The following is a 21,842-nucleotide window of genomic DNA, read 5'->3' on the forward strand; positions in this document are numbered from 1 at the left end:
CACCCCCGGAGGCCAGGGTTCGATTCCCGGCTCTGCCACGATTTTTTTAAGTGGTGCGAGGGCTGGAACGGGGTCCACTCAGCCTCGGGAGATCAACTGAGTAGAGGTGGGTTCGATTCCCACCTCAGCCATCCTGGAAGTGGTTTTCCGTGATTCCCCACTTCTCCAGCCAAATCCCGGGATGGTACCTAACTTAAGGCCACGGTCGCTTCTTTCCCTCTTCCTTGTCTATCCTTTCCAATCTTCCCATTCCCCCGCAAGCCCCCTGTTCAGCATAGCAGGCGAGGCCGCCTGGGCGAGATACTGGTCATCCTCCCTAGTTGTATCCCCCGACCCACAGTCTGGAGCTCCAGGACACTGCCCTTGAGGCGGTAGAGGTGGGATCCCTCGCTGATTCCGAGGGAAAAACCAATCCTGGAGGGTAAACAGATTAACAAAGAAAGAAAGAAAGAAAGAAAGAAAGAAAGAAAGAAAGAAAGAAAGAAAGAAAGAAAGATGTTAGTTGTGAAAGTACAGTATCGATAGACTTGGAAGTTAATTTGGTGCAATCATGAGCAGTTATTGTACATTACTACACTACATTTTCAACATCTAGTGTTAAAATGGTCAGGTTCAGACAGGTGAAAATTATATCAAATATTATCAAATTGTGTTCAAGGTTCAAGTTATACAGATGACCAACTTACAGAGTAAATTTCACATACAGTATAAATAAATGCAAATTTGCCGGTTCCAGATAAATGTGGTCAACTGTAACAGAGGTTTTACTTCATAATGCCACAAGAGTTGGCCAGCACAAGACAAGGATATAGATATTCAATAAATAAAATTTGGAAAAGGAAAGTGAAGAGAAAGGTGGTTCAGTATGCCAGCTGGATGAGGTATAAGGAACAGTTGTAGGTGGACGTGCGGGGTACATTCAATGCTAGTCACGTGCACTCCGCCTCACTCTCCATTTCACCTGTTAACTGACCCAAGGACATCCGTGTATTTCTTACGTCACACATTCCAGGACAAGATCAGTGTCATTAATTCCTTCGTTTGAGAGTGGTGGTGATTGCAGTTTTAAGGAGAAGTCCAACCACTTTGCCATACATCCCTTTTCAACAGTAATCAGTGAGGAAAATATAGTTCCGAAGAATGATGGTATCGGCAAAAGAAAGATGAAGTCCACGAAGAGCGTGAAAATGAAAGATTCCCTAGACCTCGAAAACCTAATACTTTCGGGGTCGGAAAAGACAAGAGTTGACCAAGGGAGATCGGATACGATAGACGAAAGTGAGGAGTTCTGGCACAAATGAGAGGAAGCAATGCAGAACTCAGCTAAGGATCTCGTGGTCGCTAACCCACGTTCCCATGTAAACAGCTCTTGGGGCTCCTTTTAGTCACCTCTCACGACAGGCAGGAAATGCCGCGGATGGTAGTAATATGTTTGTGTTAGTATTTTACGTCCCACTAAATAAGTATACAGTTTTCGGGGAGGTGGTGGTGGTGGTGGTGGTGGTGGTGGTGGTGATTATTGTTTTAAGAGGAAATACAACTAGGCACCATCCTTTATACAACACTAATCAGAGGAAAACATGGAAGGGGTCCGACACTTCGAAAAATGAAGGTATCGGCCAAAGGAAAACAAGGGCCACGAAGGGCATGAAAATGTAAGACTCCCTAGACCTCCATACGTAATACCGTCGGGATCTGAAAAGAACAAGAGTTGACCAAGGGAGGTCGGATAGGATAGATGAAAGTAAGAAGTCCTGCACAAGTAAGTGGAAGCAATGTCAGTGGTGGTGGTGGTGATTATTGTTTTTAGATGGAAGTACAACTGGGCAACCATCCTCTATAACACTAATTAGAGAGAAAAATGGAAGGGGTCCGACACTTCGAAAAATGAAGGTATCGGCCAAAGGAAGACAAGGACCACGAAGGGCATGAAAATGAAAGACTCCCTAGGCCTCCATACGTAATACCGTCGGGGTCGGAAAAGAACAAGAGTTGACCAAGAGAGGTCGGATGGGATAGATGAAAGTGAGGAGCCTGACACAAGTAAGTGGAAGCAATGACAGGACTCAGCTGAGGGCCCCGTGGTCGCCATCCCACGCTCCAAAGTTCAGAGCCCCTGGGGCCCTTTTAGTCGCCTCTTACGACAAGCAGGTGTTACCGGGGGTGTTATTCTACCCCCACCCACAGGGGGAAGGAAGCAATGTCAGGACTCAGCTGAGGGCCCCGTGGTCGCCAACCCACGCTCCAAAGTTCAGAGCCCCTGAGGCCCCTTTTAGTCGCCTCTTACGACAGGCAGGGGATACCGTGGGTGTTACTCTACCGCCCCCACCCACAGGGGGACGAAAGATGAAGAAGATTCTGGCACAAGTAAGTGGAATCAAGCCAGACTCAGCTAGGGGACTAGTGATCGCTAACCCACGCTTGCACGATGAAAGCCCCCTAGTCACCTTTTTAAGACGGGAGAGCATAGCATAGCGTAGAGCTCTGGAAGGAAGTGTGCCCCTGTTTCGTGTCAGACCACTGGCCTACAAGAAATGATTTTTTTGGGCTCTGGAGAGGTGGTGGTAGTGGTGATTATTCTTTAAAGAGGAAGTACAACTAGGCAACCGTCCTCTACATAACACTAATCAGAGAGAAAATAAGGAAGGGATCCGACACTTCGAAAAATGAACATATCGGCCAAAGGAAGACAAGGGCCACGAGGGACGAGAAAATGAAAGACTCCCTAGGCCTCCATACGTAATACCGTCGGGGTCGGAAAAGAACAAGAGTTGACCAAGGGAGGTCGGATAGGATAGATGAAAGTGAGGAGCCTGGCACAAGTGGAAACAATGCCAGGACTCAGCTAAGAGCCCCGTGGTCGCCAACCCACGCTCCAAAGTTCAGAGCCCCTGGGGCACCTTTTAATCGCCTCTTACGACAGGCAGGGGATACCGTGGGTGTTATTCTACCGCCCCCATCCACAGGGGTGAGCCCGTTGGGGTCCTTTTAGTCGTGTCTTACGAGAGGCAGGGGATAAAGCCCCTACCCAGAGGGGGACGAAAGATGAAGAAGAGCCTGGCACAAATAAGTGGAATCAAGCCAGACTCAGCTAGGGGACCAGTGGTCGCTAACCCACGCTTGCAAGATGAAAGCCCCTGAGTCACGTTTTACGACAGGTGAGCACAGCATAGCGTAGAGCTCTCGAAGGAATTGTGCCCCTGTTTCGAGTCAGACCACTGGCCTAAACAAATGATTTTTTTATTACTTCGTAGTTAGTTGGTAATGAAATCTGTGTTGAATTCTGGGAGTGATGCAATATTTAATACATTTCAGCCAATGACAGAGGCTCTGGAGAATGTTGCAAGATTTACTATAAAAGTAAAATAGGTATATTTGCGACGTAAAACAAATTGTAAAATAGAATATCGTCGCTGCCGGGACAAAACCTCCTATGTGAAATATTTTACCTTAGAACTTTGGCCGGTAAGGTTCTGTCTTCTAAGGTGCAATATTGTGTGAATATGGTCAAGGCATTCTCGCCCTTTATAATGTATGTGCTGCGGGTCAGTATATCTCCAAAAATATTATCACATAGGAGGTTTTGTCCTGGCAATGACGATATATTTCTGGGGTGGATTGGTGGGTCCTTACTTCCTAGCATTGGTAATGAACACATCTCTCTCTCTCTCTCTCTCTCTCTCTCTCTCCTACCTATCGCACGAGGTAAGAATTATAAGATCCACATTCCTAAACTGTGTTGCCTACTTCACGCTGAGGGGGAGTGGTGGTGGTGATGGTTGTTTTTTTAAGAGGAGGTACAACTAGGCAGCCATCCGCTATATAACACTAATCAGAGAGAAAGTGGTGGTGGTGGTGGTGATGATGATTATTGTTTAATAAATAATGTTATTTGTTTTACGTCCCACTAACTACTTTTTAAGGTCTTCAGAGACGCCGAGGTGCCGGAATTTAGTCCCGCAGGAGTTCTTTTACGTGCCAGTAAATCTACCGACACGGGGCTGTCGTATTTGAGCACCTTCAAATACCACCGGACTGAGCCAGGATCGAACCTGACAAGTTGGGGTTAGAAGGCCAGCGCCTTAACCGTCTGAGCCACTCAGCCCGGCTGATTATTGTTTTAAGAGGAAGTACAACTAGGCAACCATCTTCTATATAACACTAATCAAAGAGAAAAAAGAAGGGATCTGACTCTTCGGAAAATAAAGATATCGGTCAAAGAAAGACAAGGACCACGAAGAGCGTGAAAATGAAAGACTCCCTAGCCCTCGGAAACGTAATAGCGTCGGGGTCAGAAAAAAACAAGAGTTGGCTTAATTGGCTTAACTTCGCACCGACACAGATAGGTCTTGCGGCGACGATGGGATAGGAAAGACCTAGGAGTTGGAAGGAAGCGGCCGTGGCCTTAATTAAGGTACAGCCCCAGCATTTGCCTGGTGTGAAAATGGGAAACCACGGAAAATCATCTTCAGGGCTGCCGACAGTGGGGCTCGAACAAACTATCTCCCGGATGCAAGCTCACAGCTACACGCTCCTAACCACACGGCCAACTCGCCCGGTAACAAGAGTTGGCCAAGGGAGATCGGATAGGACAGATGAAAGTGAGGAGCCTGGCACAAGTAAGTGGAAGCAATGTCAGGACTCAACTAAGAGCCCCGTGGTCGCCAATCCACGCTGCCAAATTGAGAACCCCATGAGGACACTTTTAGTCGCCTCTTACGACAGGCAGGAGATACAGTGGGTGTTATTCTACCTCCCACCAATCACAGGGGGAATGCTAAGGAGGAATTGTAGACCTTTACCATGCATATATTCTCAAACAGAGACATCTCAGAGCTATGTGAGTGTTTGGGCACCCCATATCCTTCAGAGTAGAATACTGTATTTCTAACCTTTGGGGTTGACTGTTCTACCGCACCCAGATGTCTATATTTGTCTAATTTGCTTCCATCCTTCCTTGTTCTCTTCATCAAAATTCTCCATCGATGAAAGATTTCTAACGAATTTTAAACTGGTGTCCACATCTACACGTCTACGTACAATCCAACACTAAATAATGACTTATTGAACAGACTATGGTGTAATTTTCTTTTAGCAACATCAGCATCTTCACAACTCGGGTATCAATCAATGTGATTCTCGTTTCTAGGGTTTGTTGTTTATAATAATATAAAATTTACCATAAGAGAAATACAGTTGTATTTGTTTACATTGTCAGAGGTGGTGGTGGTAGTGATTAGTGTTTTAAGAGGAAACAGGAGAACTGGGCAACCATCTTCTATCAACACTAATCAAAGTGGGAAAAGACTGAAGAAGCCCGACACTTCAAAAAATGAAGATATCGGCCAAAGAAAAACAAGAGCCATAAAAGGCGTGAAAATGAAAGACTCCCTCGGCTTCGACACCTAATACCGTCGGGGTCGGAAAAGAACAAGAATTGACCAAGGGAGGTCGGGTAGGATAAATAAAAGTGATAAGCCTGGCACAAGTGGAAGCAATGCAAGGATTCAGCTAAGGGCCCCGTGATCGTCAACCCACGCTTCCAAATTAAGAGCCCCTGGGGCACATTGTCGGATCTAACATAATATGTTGATGAATATTAACCAAACGAAAACTTACCGATAACCTAAAGCAACACGTTAGTATCAGCGTATGGCTTTGCTTTTAGTGCCCGGCGTGTCCGCGGACATATTTAGCTCGCCTGGTGTAGGTGTTTCAATTGGACGTGAATCTGTTACTACAGCAAGCTACTTGTGAGGTTATGTTATGCTATTACACAATGGTGTACAGAACTCGGGGGTATAGTTTGAAATTGAAGTTTTTGAGTGTATGCACATTGTGGAACAGCAATGAAACCACCCGTTTCACTCCTTCCCAAATTCTCAGTCGTCCTAGTTAGATATTCAGCCAATTTTTACAGCAATCACATAGCTAGTAGTGTTTAAGAACCTTGACATAGCACAACAAAGGAGCATTGGTCTTCTATTTTAAGACTTAACCTACAAGCTCACCGCCTTCTCAATTCACAATAACATTGCTTGTCCAGACACAACGCACATTCTCATTCAAACTAAAAACAAACGATGTATGTCAAGACAAGACCGACTAAAAACCAAGACCGACTCCAATCCTCAGACCGTAATATTAAAAAAACCATGGCGGTCGAAGAAGCCGGATTGCTGGAATTGGCTAACACGAAAATATCACGTACATATTATATATCATCATCATCATCATCATCATCATCATCTGTTTACCCTCCAGGTTCGGTTTTTTCCTCGGACTGAGCGAGGGATCCCACCTCTACCGCCTCAAGGGCAGTGGCCTGGAGCTTCAGACTCTTGGTCGGGGGATACAACTGGGGAGTATGACCAGTACCTCGCCCAGGCGGCCTCACCTGCTATGCTGAACAGGGGCCTTGTGGAGGGATGGAAAGATTGTAAGGGATAGGCAAGGAAGAGGGAAGGAAGCGGCCGTGGCCTTAAGTTAGGTACCATCCCGGCATTCGCCTGGAGAAGAAGTGGGAAACCACGGAAAACCACTTCCAGGATGGCTGAGGTGGGAATCGAACCCACCTCTACTCAGTTGACCTCCCGAGGCTGAGTGGACCCCGTTCCAGCCCTCGTACCACTTTTCAAATTTCGTGGCAGAGCCGGGAATCGAACCCGAGCCTCCGGGGGTGGCAGCTAATCACGCTAACCACTACACCACAGAGGCGGACACATATTATATATACGGCGGTAATTTAACATGATAAATGCAACATCGTAGGGAACATCACTTTTACACGTTGAAAACGCTTCGCCAACAAGTATGCAACACTAGAATTACATAATATATTCTACTAGAAAAGAGACCAACAAGCTGATTATTTAGAAATTTCAATTGGTCAAATAAAGTTTCCTCTTGGATTTCACTTCGCTGGATGGATGAAAATATTATGATAAAACTGTTAAAATGGCATTTCTAACATCATCTTGAATGTTTCAAAATAATTAAGGTCCGAAATTCATCGATTTATTCGTTCTTACGAGAACTGAGAGCTGTGAAACATAATTTGTTGCCTTACATTTGAAGTGGTGGACAATTTCTTAAATTCAGCACCCAATGAAAGGGAAGTACACCCGAAATAATAATGTTATCGGCTTTAGATCCCATTAACTACATTTTTACGGTTTTCGGAGACACCGAAGTGCCGAAACTTAGTCCCGCAGGAGTTCTTTAACGTGCCAGTAAATCTATCGATACGAGGCTGACGTATTTGAGCACTTTCAAATGCCACCGGACTGAGCCAGGATTGAATCTACCAATTTGGGATCAGAAGGCCAGCGCCTTAACCGTCTGAGCCACTCTGCCCAAATACACCCGAAATGATTATGTTAACCCAATGAACGGCCCTGGTAATGTTGACATACGGCATAACAGCACTTCACACAATGATAGTAACCTTAGTAATGAAACGTTCAGACGCTAAAGGTTTTTACCCGTTAAAGAACATGAGTGCAAAAACTCTATTGACTAAACATTGATATTTAACCACATGGACGAGCTTCAGTTCGCCGCAGTCTGCATGATAACAGATAACCACAGCATGAATCGGAAGGTGTTGGTAGTGTAAAACCTTACGTTACAAACCCAGCTAATCCCTCTAAGTCACTATTCCTTCTGTGTAAGAGTGCTACATCTGTCACACTTATAAGTTATGTTATACTCCAAGATCCAGCCAAACATTTCCGCAGGCAAAGCACAGATTATTGTAAAATACACTTGCATCTAAATCACTCGACACTTTGGAGCACATAGACACTGACGAAATGAAACAATATCAATTATGTTCTATCTAAATATTTTTCGAGGAACACGAATAGTTCGGAAGTAGAGAAATGGCTATCCTAACCTCACACTTATTCTCAAAATGATGTATGCACGCTACAATTTTGTCATGGACTTCAAAATAATCACGATGTTTGTTCCTAATCCATTTCTGTCTTAATGTTCTATTCCGTAGGAAACTTAAGAATAGTTGTATGAGAGGCACTGCCATAGTTAGACTAAAACCTGGTCTACCTAGTGTACCGTACTCATAATTTTTATGGGTAACAACACGATCAAAACAAGCATATTCTCACATTACTGCGTATAATTACAGATCCTGTGTGTCCACCGACTCATATAAATACACTCACACACTTCTATTCTACAAAGAAAGTAACATTTATCGTCAACTCTCTTAAAATTACACAGACTACATACGATAACAACAAACCAAAACTAATCCACATTTCCAACAATTCCGGCTACTCGATTCGCCATCTTTGAACGATCGAGAGTTGCATTAAGGTCTGAGGATTGGAGCGATTGGAGTCGGTCTTGATCTATTGTTGGATTGTACGATCTTTTAATAAAATAATAACTTTTACAGTAGCAAAAATTTCAATCGTTTAAATTGTAATTACCGTACCAAAACCAGTAGGCCTACTCAAACTGTGATTTGTCGCGTATTGCACGTATTCTCTCTAGTATAGCCTATTTTATTTTATTTTAACTGACTTTTGGTAGACCCATATTTTATATCTAGACGCCTTCCGTTATTCATGTTAAGTATATAGTTGCAACATGGATTTAATAGAGCCTTGAACGTAATTATGTACGATGGCAGTTCTGACGTACCGTATCTTTTACCGTCACTGTTTTCCAAAGCTTCAAATGAGGGAAATGCTTCCTCCTTCACCAACGAGGAAACCAAAGTTTGCGATGTAGGCCTATATTGGGCTGTATAAACTGGACGAGGACAAAATGTCGCTTGAATTGCTCCCTCAACAAATTCTCCTTTCTTAAATTATGACGTAAGCCAAGATCAGGATTGATCTTGTTTGCGTGAACAATGCCTTCGTTATGATTGTTGCATTGTTTTTCAGCTTATGCCTTGGCCTCTTCATCACCTTTCTAGCAGTCTGCGTAATCAGTGCCACCATCTTCGTTCAGATTGTTCCACTGTCTAATAGTTCATGCTAAATCCGTGTAATACAGTTTAGAATGCAGCCTATGGAAAACCATCTAACTAAAATCGCTATCTTTTGGCTTCAAAAATAAAATGTATTAACAAGTAAATACGGTACGGTAGATTAAATCTAGCAATTCACTGAAACATTTCTTCTCTTGTTTATTTCTTCCAGAATATTACCAAAAATAATCACCTATTATCTCACACGAGGAACTGAAGAGTTGTCGGTAGATGCAGAGTGGGTTTCGACCCATAAGTAGCCACGGCTGGTCCGTGGTCCAACAGCTCTCTGCACTCTGACCGGCCAACCGAGCAGACGATGGGTGACCACGGCTCTACCGTGGCTCTATGCCTCTGCATTCGGGAGACGGGACAGGGTTGGACCTCAAGGCTGGCCCCAACCATCGGCTGTTCTGAGAATGGTTTTCCGTGGTTTTCTATTCTCCTGGAATGCCGGGACAGTTCCTAGTATAGGCCACGGCCGCCAACCACCTTACCTTCTCCGAGCAACTCCACCGTAACAAATCTCCCGGCCTGAGAGACGGCGTTAGCGTTTAAGCGACCCACCTCCCTTTCCAGGGGAGGAATGAAAATATTTTAGTAGTAGTACTGAAGAGTTGAATATTATGGTACACTTGCCAAAGTTATATTCAAGAAATGATAAGGAAACGTCTAAAGTGATATGGTACTTCCATATTTTATCACTATCGATTCTTGTTAGAGACTCAGGATCTTACTTCATCCTCGAATTCCATTATAAATAGGCTATCACTATGCAGTGTTCATGTCATTGTGACCATTGAGAACAATTATATATCAATTGATTTGGCCGTGTAGTTAGGGGTGCGCAGCTGTGAGCTTGCATTCGGAAGATAGCAGGTTCGAACTCCCACAGTCGGCAACCCTGAAGATAGTTTTCCGCAGTTTCCCCACTCCCGCGAATAAGTTTGAGAGGTGTCTTTAAAAGTAGGAAAGATCACAATATGAAGATACTACTGATCTGCATTTAGGGCAGTCGCCCAGGTGGCAGATTCCCTATCTGTTGTTTTCCTAGCCTTTTCTTAAATGATCGCAAAGAAATTGGAAAATTATTGAACATTTCCCTTGGTAAGTTATTCCAATCCCTAACTCCCCTTCCTATAAACGAATATTTGCCCCAATTTGTCCTCTTGAATTCCAACTTTATCTTCATATTGTGATCTTTCCTACTTTTAAAGACACCTCTCAAACTTATTCGTCTACTGATGTCCTCCCACGCCATCGCTCCACTGAAAGCTCGGGACATACCACTTAATCAAACAGCTCGTCTCCTTTCTTCCAGTTCTTCCCAGCCCAAACTTTGCAACAGTTTTGTAACGCTACTCTTTTGTCGGAAATCACCCAGAACAAATCGAGCTGCTTTTCTTTGGATTTTTTCCAGTTCTTGAATCAAGTAATCCTGGTGAGGGTCCCATACACTGGAACCATACTCTAGTTGGGGTCTTACCAGGGACTTATATGCCCTCCCCTTTACATCCTTACTACAACCCCTAAATACCCTCATAACCATGTGCAGAGATCTGTACCCTTTATTAACAATCATATTTATGTGATTACCCCAACAAGGTCTTTTCTTACATTAAAACCTAGGTACTTACAATGATCCCTAAAAGGAACTTTCACCCCATCAACGCAGTAATTAAAACTGAGAGGACTTTTCCTATTTGTGAAACTCACAACCTGACTTTTATCCCCGTTTATCATCATACCATTGCCCACCGTCCATTTCACAACACTATCGAGGTCAACCTGCAGCCGCTCACAATCTTGTAACTTATTTATTACTCTGTACAGAATAACATCATCTGCAAACAGCATAATCTCTGATCCACTTCTTTACACATATCATCTATATATATATAAAATAACTTGTCCTGACTGACTGACTGACTGACTGACTGACTGACTGACTGATTCATCATCGCCGAGCCAAAACTACTGGACATAAAGTAATGAAATTTTGGGGATATATTCATATTAAGATGTAGGTGCTTGCTAAGAGAGGATTTTTGGATATTCCTTCGCTAAGGGGGTGAAAAGGGGGTGAAATTTTAAAATGAGTGCACCTATATCTCAAAACTTTAAAAGTTTACAGATGTAAAAATTGGTATTTAGAATCTTCATTAAAAATAAAGAAACACGTATTTTTTTGTTTTCGGAAAATCGCAATAGGAGGAGTGAAAAGGGGCTAAAAAGTGGTTGAATGCCTTTAATGAGGCTACTTATATATCAGAAACTGAAGATATTACAGACCTGAAAATTGGTGTTTGGGATCTCCGTTAAAAATAAAGAAACACGTATTTTTTTGTTTCTGGAAAATCCAATTAAGGGGGGGTGAATAGGGGGTAATATTTTAAAACGAGTGTATCTATCTCAAAAATTTTAAAGGTTATAGATGTGAAAATTGGTATTTAGAATCTCCTTTAAAAATACATAAACACACGTATTTTTCGTTTTTGGAAAATCCAAATATTGGGGGGTAAAAAGGGGGAGGGTAATTTTTTTTAAATGAGTGTGTCTACAATTTAAAACTTTAAAATTTACAGATGTAAAAATTGGTAGTTAGAATCTCCTCTAAAAATAGAGGAACACGTATTTTTTGTTTCCTGTAAATCCCAATAGGAGGGGTGTAAATGGGTGAAAAATGGGTAAATGCCTTTAATGAGGATACATATATCCCACGAAACGAAAGATATTACAGAACTGAAAATTTGTATATGGGATCTCCTTTAAAAATAAAGAAACACGTATTTTTTAGTTTTTGGAAAATCCAATTAATGGCGGTTAAACAGGAGTGACAAATTGGGGTGAATTTTTAAAAGACTATATCTACAGAATATCTCGGAAACGTAAAATGTTACAGACGTAAAACGTGGGTGTTTGGAATCTCCTGTAAATGTAAAGAAACATAGGTGATTTGTTTTTGGAAACTCCACTTAAGGGGAACTCAAAAGGGGTGAAATTTTAAAATGAGAATTTTTACAGTTTATCTCAAAAAACTTAACATGTTACAGAAGTGAAAAATGGTATTTTTTATCTCTATTAAACATAAAGAAACGTGTATTTTTAGTTTTCGGAAATACCACTTGGGTGGAGGGGGGGGGTAAAAATGACTGAAAATGGTGTTGAATTATTTTAATTAGGCTACTGATATCTCAAAAATGAAGATGTTACAGACGTGAAATTTGACATTTGCAATCTGCTTTAAAAATAAAGAAACACGTGTTCTCGGAAAATCCAATGAAAGGGGGGGGGGGGGTGAAGGAATTGAAAAATTAATTGACTTAATTGTATGAGAATACATACATCTAATAAAAACTTAAGTTGTTACAGACGTGAAAATTCGTATTTGGATCTCCTTTAAAAACAAACAAAAACGCGTTTTGGGGGGAAACCATCTTGGAGGGCGGGAGTGTAAAGGAGTTGAATTCCTTTCATGAGGACACATAAATCAAAAACTGAAGAAGTTAGAGTCGTGATAATTGGTATTTAGAAGATCCTTTACTATTAAAGAAACAAGTATTTTTTGCGGAAAAATTCACTTAGGGGGGGGGGGGGGAGTAGTGTGAAATGAAGTGAAAAAAGTAAATTATTTTTATGGGGATACTTGTATCTCAAAACTGAAGGTAATAGACGTGAACATTGGTGTTTGGAATCTCCTTTAAACATAAAGAAACAAGCCTTCTTTTAATTTTGGGGGGGGGGGAGGGGGGTGGCGGTAAATAAACTTAACGGCGGTGGGGTGTAGAAGGAGGTGAAACCAATTGATTTTACTGTTCTTAATGTACTTATAAGGATTCTCCGTTGCTCAGGCGGCAGCGCGCCGGCCTCTCACAGCTGGGTTCCGTGGTTCAAATCCCGGTCACTCCATGTGACATTCGTGCTGGACAAAACGAAGGTGGGACAGGTTTTTCTCCGGATACTCCGGTTTTCCCTGTCATCATCCATTCCAGCAACACATAATAATAATAATAATAATAATAATGTTCCGGACCGTCGTCAAATGTGCGGACCGCGCTGGAAACGGCTCCTGAACGGGTAATGACTAAGAATGCAGTCCGGCCGCGGGTTCAGTGCCGCCTAGGCACCCAATATGTCACCACGCCGGATCTCCTGAAGGATTTTATCCATATTAAAAATGATTATAGGAAAAGATGGCAAAGATTTACGGACCCAACTGACCGGGAGGAATACCTGAGTCTAGCCCGGGAAGTACGAAATCGATTGCTGGAAAAGAAGATTGAAAAATGGGAGGAAACGTGCCGTAATCTAATAGAAAACGTGTCAGATCGGGAATTTTGGTGGATTCTCGCAGAAAACGAGTCAGATCGCGAATTTCGGCGGATTATATATCTAAAACAATAAGCATTCAATTATAAATTTCAGTATAATACCGTAGCGAAGCACGGGTATCTTGCTAGTTGATATATATAAGAAAACATAACATACTTCTTTAGTACTACTCATCTCCCCTGTCTGGACATTATCCTTGTAACCAACAATCTTTACATACTGCTGACTGAATACTTCTGCCTTTTGAAGATCCTTGCATACACACTCCCCTTGTTCATTAATGATTCCTAGAATGTCCTTCTTTGAACCTGTTTCTGCCTTAAAGTACCTATACATACCCTTCCATTTTTCATTAAAATTTGTATGACCACCAATTATGCTTGCCATCATGTTATCCTTACCTGACTTCTTTGCTAGATTCAATTTCCTTGAAAGTTCCTTCAATTTCTTCTTACTTCTACAACCATTTCTAACTCTATTTCGTTCCAACCTGCACCTCCTTCTTAATCTCTTTACTTCTCTGTTATAATATAGTGGATCTTTACCATTCCTTACCACCTTTAAAGGTACAAACCTATTTTCACATTCTTCAACAATTGCTTTAAACCCATCCCAGAGTCTGTTTACATTTTTATTTACCAATTTCCAGCGATCATAGTTACTTTTTAAAAACTCCCTCATGCCTGTCTTGTCAGCCATATGGTACTGGCTAATAGTCCTAATTTTAATACCTTCCTTTCTTTCACATTTTTTTTAAACTATGACAAAAACAGCTTCGTGATCACTAATACCATCTATTACTTTGGTTTCTCTATAGAGCTCATCTGGTTTTATCAGCACCACATCCAAAATATTCTTCCCTCTAGTTAGTTCCATCACTTTCTGAATCAGCTGCTCTTCCCATATTATTTGCCATTTGTTGTTCATGCTTCCTGTCGTTCGCATTACCTTCCCAATTGACATTTGGTAAATTGAGATCACCTGCTACTACCATATTCCTTTCCATATCATTTCCAACATAGCTGATTATCTTATGAAATAATTCTGAATTAGCATCAGCGCTACCCTTTCCCGGTCTGTACACTCCAAAGACATCAAGTTGTCTATTATCTTTAGAGATGAGCCTTAAACCCAGAATTTCATGTTTTGCATCCTTAACTTTTTCGTAGCTTACAAATTCTTCTTTCACCAGAATGAATACTCCCCCTCCTACCATTCCTATCCTATCTCTAGGATACACACTCCAGTTCTGTGAGAATATTTCTGCATCCATTATATAATTTCTCAGCCATGATTCAACTCCTATTACAATATCTGGTAAGTATATATCTATTAAATTACTTAATTCGATTCCTTTGTTTACAATGCTTCTACAGTTGAGCACTAACATTTTATGTCATCCCTACTTGATTTCCAGTTCCCTGTTCGCTTAACATCACTCCCTAGGCCACCCCGTTTCCCTGAATGTACCTGCCTATAACCCTTCTACTAACGTCTACTAACGTCATTCCATGCCTACTCTCCACTGATAGTTCGGAACATGCCACTTAGTCGAACAGCTTGTCTCCTTTCTCCCAAGTCTTCCCAGCCCAAACTTTGCAACATTTTTGTAATGCTACTCTTTTTGTCGGAAATCACACAGAACAAATCGAGCTGCTTTTCTTTGGATTTTTTCCAGTTCTTGAATCAAGTACAGATACTCCCATAAATATTCGGTCACTCTGATTTTTGACTCACTTTTATTGGTTAGTTATTCTTACACTATAATGATAACGTATAACACAACGAAACATGTAGGAAAACATAATAACACTTTCTACAAACGTTGTGATGTAAGTCAAACTCTTCTGACAGTCATTAGTACGCCATCAGTCGTACATTAAATAAAAGCAATAATTCCTGTGCCACCTCATAATGTTCGGCCACTATACAAAAATCAACATAAACTCGCATAATTCAAACCCTATTGCACATTCATTACTTTTTAGGTCACCTTGATGTTTTGTGACCTCTTCCAGTCGATTCGACATTGTGGCAATAATTTTCTTGATATAATCAGGACCTAATGCCGCCCATTCTTGTAGCAGTCTTCTCTTCAAGTCTGTGAGGGAACTTGGCCACAATTTCAAGCTGTTTTCATTTGACTTCACACATTCTCGATGGGGTTCAGGTCGGGTGATTGTGGTGGAGTCTCCAAAACCTTCGAGCAGTTGTCACTCTCTGGCAAGGTACGACTTGTGCTTGGAGTCATTATCTTGGTAAAACTTGAAAGTACGCTGTATATCAAATTGTCGCAAATTGTTTTTGAGGATAACCAAATAGTCCTCTTTTGTCAAAGTATGTTTAGTGAAACTCAATGCACAAACCCCGTTCGATGCAACACATCCCGACACCATCGCACATCCTGCACCATGTTTTACCGTTGCTTGTAAATTGCTTGTTTTCGGTTCCTCGTTACCTCTCCACCACTATAATTGTTTTACATCGGACCCAATGACGTTGAACTTGGACCTATCCACAAATAACACATCCTCCCACCAAACACTGGGTTTGATTACGAAGGTTTTTGCAAACTCTAGCCGTATCTTTTTATTTACCGCACTAATGTGTGCTTTCCACCTAGCTCTTCTCCCAAAGAACTCATTCCTTCGCATTGCTCTCCGCATGGTTTCAGTACCCACTTTCTCTCCACACTCCTCTAAAACAGCTCCTGCCTGTTTCTGGGCACTAATTTTTGGATTTCGTTTCACATTCCGAAGCACACACCACTAGCCTCGTTCTGTCAGCCTTCTTTGTCTGCCTGTCTGGGGAACTGAACCAATTCTGTCTTCGTTTTTGAATCGCCTTATTGTACCTCCGACTGTTGTTCTGCTTATGCTAATCATCTGCAATATCTTTCTAGCAAATTACTTTGAGCATGATGGAGTATCCACGAGCTGGCTTTCTTCAAACGCGGCATTGTGTTGACTTTAGCACCCCGTTTGATACCAATCCTCAACACTGCAGCAAATCACTTCGGCACAACATGTCTTGCATCACCGTACTACTGAACAGAACGTTTCACTGTCAACAAACATAGCTACAATCCCGGCCTTTCCAGGTGACCGAATATATTTGAGGCGTTTCATTTCACCCATGTGAGCAATATCCTTTCTTTTAAATCGTACTGTACATCAATGACCCGTGATTCCTCTTCGACATAAGCAAACACTTCTAGTTCCATTACTTAGACACATTTGGTTTCACATTCTGCTCATGCTTGCATTATTGTTAAGACTTTTTCATGGATTTTACCAGTGGCCGAATATTTATGGGAGTGACTGTAATTCTGGTGAGGGTCCCATATGCTGGAACCATACTCTAGTTGGGGTCTTACCAGAAACTTGTATGCCTCCTCCTTTACATCTGTATTCCAACCCCTAAAACACCCTCATAATGTGCAGAGACCTGTACCCTTTATTTAAAATCCCATTTGTGATTACCCCAAATGAAGATTTCCTTATATTAACATTTAGGTATTCACAGTTATCCCCATAAGGAACTTTCTCCCCCATCAATGCAGAAATTAAAACCGAGAGGACTTTTCCTATTTGTGAAACTCACAACCTGACTTTTAACCCCACTTATCAGCATACCATTGCCTGCTGTCCATCTCACATTATCAAGGTCATTTTGCACTTGCTCACAATCTTGTAACTTATTTATTACTCTATACAGAATAACATCATCCGTAAAAAGCTTTATCTCTGATTCCACTTTTTTACTCATATAATTTATATATAGGAAAACATAAAGGTCCAATAATACTTTCCTTTCATCACCATCATCATCATCATCAGTTTACAGTGCCACTTTCCCGGGTACTGTTGGTGAGCTTCTTTCACAATGTCTCATTGAGATATGTTCTGATGTTATTGACGTCCTCTAGTGTCTTTCCTGTCTACAAGGTCCAACTTTATGATGTCCATCCAGTGGGTTCTTGGTCTTCCCACAATCCATGTCTCTCCAGGTTAACATAAGCTGTCATTGTTGATTCAATCCTCATTACATGCCCAAACCATCTCACTCTGGATATACTGACAATGTCTCAATTCCAGCTCTTCCTTTCTCACCATGTAGTTTCTTAACTTGTCTGTTTTTGTTTTTTGAATTGTGGACCTCGAGAACTTCATCTCACGTGCCTGCAACCTTCACGAGTCCTTCTTAGGGAGAGTATATGTTTTGCTACCCTACGTTAAGAATGATATGAAGTATATGAAGGTAGAGGATGGATGAAGAATCAAACAAACAAAAATTGCCGTTCACAACACAGTTTATTTAACAAACAAATAAAACTTCATAAATAAATTAACATGTTTATGGATAAACTCTCCTTTTCTTCAATTTTTCTTAACATATGATTTATTAAAGTACATCAAAGTCTTGGATACCATTAGAAGTATTTGGTACTTTATATAAGATACAAAATTTGCATGTTTATACATCATCAAAACCAGCTTTCTGCAATGGAAAAGAAGAACAGGTTAATACAAGAAAAGAGAGCATAACTACAGCTTGTGAAATTCCATTCATTATCTAAACAGTAGGCTGCATCAGACGGATCACAAGGAGAACAGCAAGAAATAAATTTCATAGTAAATCTGTATTGTTGGCCTCAATAAGAAATAAGGTCTAACTGATTGACTCCACCTTTACAATAATATACAATATTCACTTTTTATTTTATTTACCGGGCGAGTTGGCCATGCGGTTAGAGGCACGCGGCTGTGGGCTTGCATCCGGGAGATAGTGGATCGAATCCCAGCGTCAACAGCCCTGAAGATGGTTTTCCGTTGTTTCCCATTTTCACACCAGGCAAATGCTGGGCCGTACCTTAATTAAGGCCATGGCCGCTTCCAACTCCTAGGCCTATCCCACTGTCACCATAAGACCTATCTGTATCGGTGCAATGTAAAACCACTAGCAAAAATTTATTTTATTTTAAGAAAAGGGACATGTTTCATCTCTTCTATTGCGAGATATCTTCAGCCTAAGCTATTATGGTAAAAAACACATGATAATCTTAATACTAAGAACAATGACATATATCTAAATACTGAAGAGTCAAGGTGACTCAATCTGTCACATTTAAACATGGATTTTTTAAAACACAGCTCATGTAAGTCTTAAAACCAATTATTTGGATAGTAAAAGTCCCATTGAATTTTAATGTACAAAATTAATTGAAAAGATGCGGTCATAGTGTGCTAAAATCAGAGTTCAAACTTGAACTTAGGCTGAAGATGTCTCACAACAGAAGGGATGAAACATGTCCCTTTTCTTAAAATAAAATAAAAAATAGAATATTGTATAGACCATTAACACTTGGTCAACCAAGATTTGATTTTTATTGCAAGTTATAAATTTCATATTGGGGTCCATATTGAACTAAATAAGTTCATGAAAGAATTGTCTCATAGAAGTCCACCTTTTCAAAACACTTTGTGATTTATTAAAAACCAGATAGTTGGCATACTCAGTCACTATACAGCAACCAGAAAGAATTAAGTTTGCAAGGTATACAATATTTTAACATGTAACTTCTTTGCTTTACGTCGCACCAACACAGATATGTCTTATGGCGATGATGGGACAGGAAAGGCCCAGGAATTGGAAGGAAGCGGCCGTGGCCTTAATTAAGGTACAGCCCCGGCATTTGCCTGGTGTGAAAATGGGAAACCACGGAAAACCATCTTCAGGGCTGCCAACAGTGGGGCTCGAACCCACTATCTCCCGATTACTGGATACTGGCTGCACTTAAGCGACTGCAACTATCGAGCTTGGTACATGTAACTTCGATTTTGATTTTTTTTTTTTTTTTTTTTTTTTTTTTTTTAAACCATAAAGTATATTGAAAAGGTGGACTTCTATGAGAAAATTCTTTCATGAGCTTATTTGATTTTCAGTCGATCCCTGGTTGGAATTATTTTCACTTGAAAAATTAAAATGTGCCAGAGCGGCACTAGCAACCCCAGAATAACTGGTATAAGCAGATGAAATTTTTAATCGTATATTAATGCCTGCATATCACATGAATAATTGTTGTTTAAATCTAATATAAACCAAGTAGTTGGCATACTCAGTTACTACACAGAAACCAGAAAGAATTAGGTTTGCAAAGCATAGGATATCTCTCTCATTATTTTTTTCTATATTTTTTAGATTTCACTGACTCAGACAGCTCTTATGACAATAATGGGAGCAGAAAGGACTAGGATTGAAAAGGAAGCGACCATAGCCTGAATGAACGTACAGCTGACAGAGGAGTTCCAACTCACCATCTCCCGAATGCAAGCTGACAGCTACCGTGACCCAAACCGCATAACCACTCGCTATGTACTCTCTTTCTTAGAAAGGTTGGACTTCTTCCATGTTTTTCCCTCTGATTAATATTTATTTACTTAGTGTATGGCTTTCAGTGCCAGGAGTGTCCGAGTACATGATCAGCTCACGTGGTGCAAGTTTATTTGTCGCCCATGGGCAACCTGCATGTCTGAGTGTAGGGGGATGCTGATGAGATAGGAAGAGGGTGGAACCTGGTGTCAGCACAGTCTACTCCTGTCAAATAACGCCAAGTGGCATGCTCAACGCTTCACATCCTCATCCGACAGATGAATCACCATCAACAGTGTCATATGCCGTCACTCCACATCAATACTGCTGAGACATTTGGAATTGAATCCAGGCTTGTGGCACGCAACCTAGTGATTTGAAAGTGTATACCCCCACCTTTCTTACCCAGCTGGCCAACATTCTGATGGTGAATTTTTTTCGACCAACGGGAATCGAACCAGCTAACTACAGTGTCACACCATATAGACTTGATAGCCTTAATGATCACATTCACCAGGCAGCCAACTAATAATAATAGTAATAATAAAATTCAACATTATACGACAGTCGTCAAACCTGAAACACTCTATGCCAGTGAGACCTTAAACCTCAATTATAAAGAGGATCTTAAAAATATCAAGAAAGCTGAAACGAAAATCATCCAAAAAATCCTTGGCCCAAAACTTATAGATAAAGGATATCGTCTACAATCGCACATCACAGAAAAATACTCAAACACTGAAACAGATTTCCATAAACGACGACTGAAATTTTATGGACACATTATGAGGCTAGATGACAACCGACTAACAATGAAAATATTGATCTACACACAAACATAAAAGACGACAACAAGTTGGACCAAACAAGTCCAAACTGATCTCAATAACGCCAACATCACACCTAAAGATATTGAAGACTGCAAAATTCTCAGACATAAGATCTACACTTGGGAAGTTGCTTCAGAAGATAAGCCCTGCAGATCTAGGAGAAAATGGACTGACGAACGTCAAGCTAAACATAGTGACATGATGAAAGAATTCTGGAAGAACAAGAAAAATAACAACAAACCGTAATTTGCTTTATGTGATCCTTTATGGGTCAAAACAAACTAAAGAAATAAGTAAATAATTTAATAAATAATAATAAAATTATTATTATTATTATTATTATTATTATTATTATTATTATTATTATTATTATTATTATTATTATTATTATGCTCTTGGAGACTACAATATAATAATAATAATTTTGTGTGGCTATTTCTAACCGAGTGCAGCCCTTGTAAGGCAGACCCTCCGATGAGGGTGGGCGGCATGTGCCATGCATAGGTAACTGCGTGTTATTGTGATGAAGGATAGTGTTATGTGTGGTGTGTGAGTTGCAGGGATGTTGGGGACAGCACAAACACCCAGCCCCCGGGCCATTGAAATTAACCAATGAAGGTTAAAATCCCCGACCCAGCCGGGAATCGAACCCGGGACCCTCTGAACCGAAGGCCAGTACGCTGACCATTTAGCTAACTAGTCGGACGGAGACTACAATGAGAGTCATGTATCTACACACCAGAGTTGACAGCAATTTGTTCAATACAACGCAACTGAAAGCGAAGACCAAAGTTAGGATGGTACTCTTGTGAAATATTATATGCTGATTATGCAACTTTGTTAGCCTCTACAGAAGTCCAGCTACAACATCTCAATGACCAACTGTCAAATGGATGCAAAGAATTCTGTCTTATTGTCGGCATACAAAAAACTATGGTTATGGACAACAGCAGTAACAATTTCCCACCCACTGCCATCGCCAGACATGTACTGAAAATAGTTGATAATTTCATCTACCTATCCATTATATCTTGATGCTGAGATCACTAACAGAAATTGTCAAGGTTGTGACCATTATGTACAGGCTGAAGAACAGAGTGTAGACCAACAGACTGTAAATACCAAAATACATATCTACAAAGTATGTGTCGTCACTAGAGGGCGGATTCACATGCACTAAAAAACAGAAAAATATGCTTGCATCTATGCACTGAAAGCACCAATATCTGCACCTATATATGCACTGTTGCATAATGTGCAAAAAATTCTATTTTCCCTTCTATGTGTAATGTTGGTCCTCCGTA

Source organism: Anabrus simplex, chromosome 11 (genome assembly GCF_040414725.1).
Source record: "Anabrus simplex isolate iqAnaSimp1 chromosome 11, ASM4041472v1, whole genome shotgun sequence".
In the NCBI taxonomy this organism is placed as follows: domain Eukaryota; kingdom Metazoa; phylum Arthropoda; class Insecta; order Orthoptera; family Tettigoniidae; genus Anabrus; species Anabrus simplex.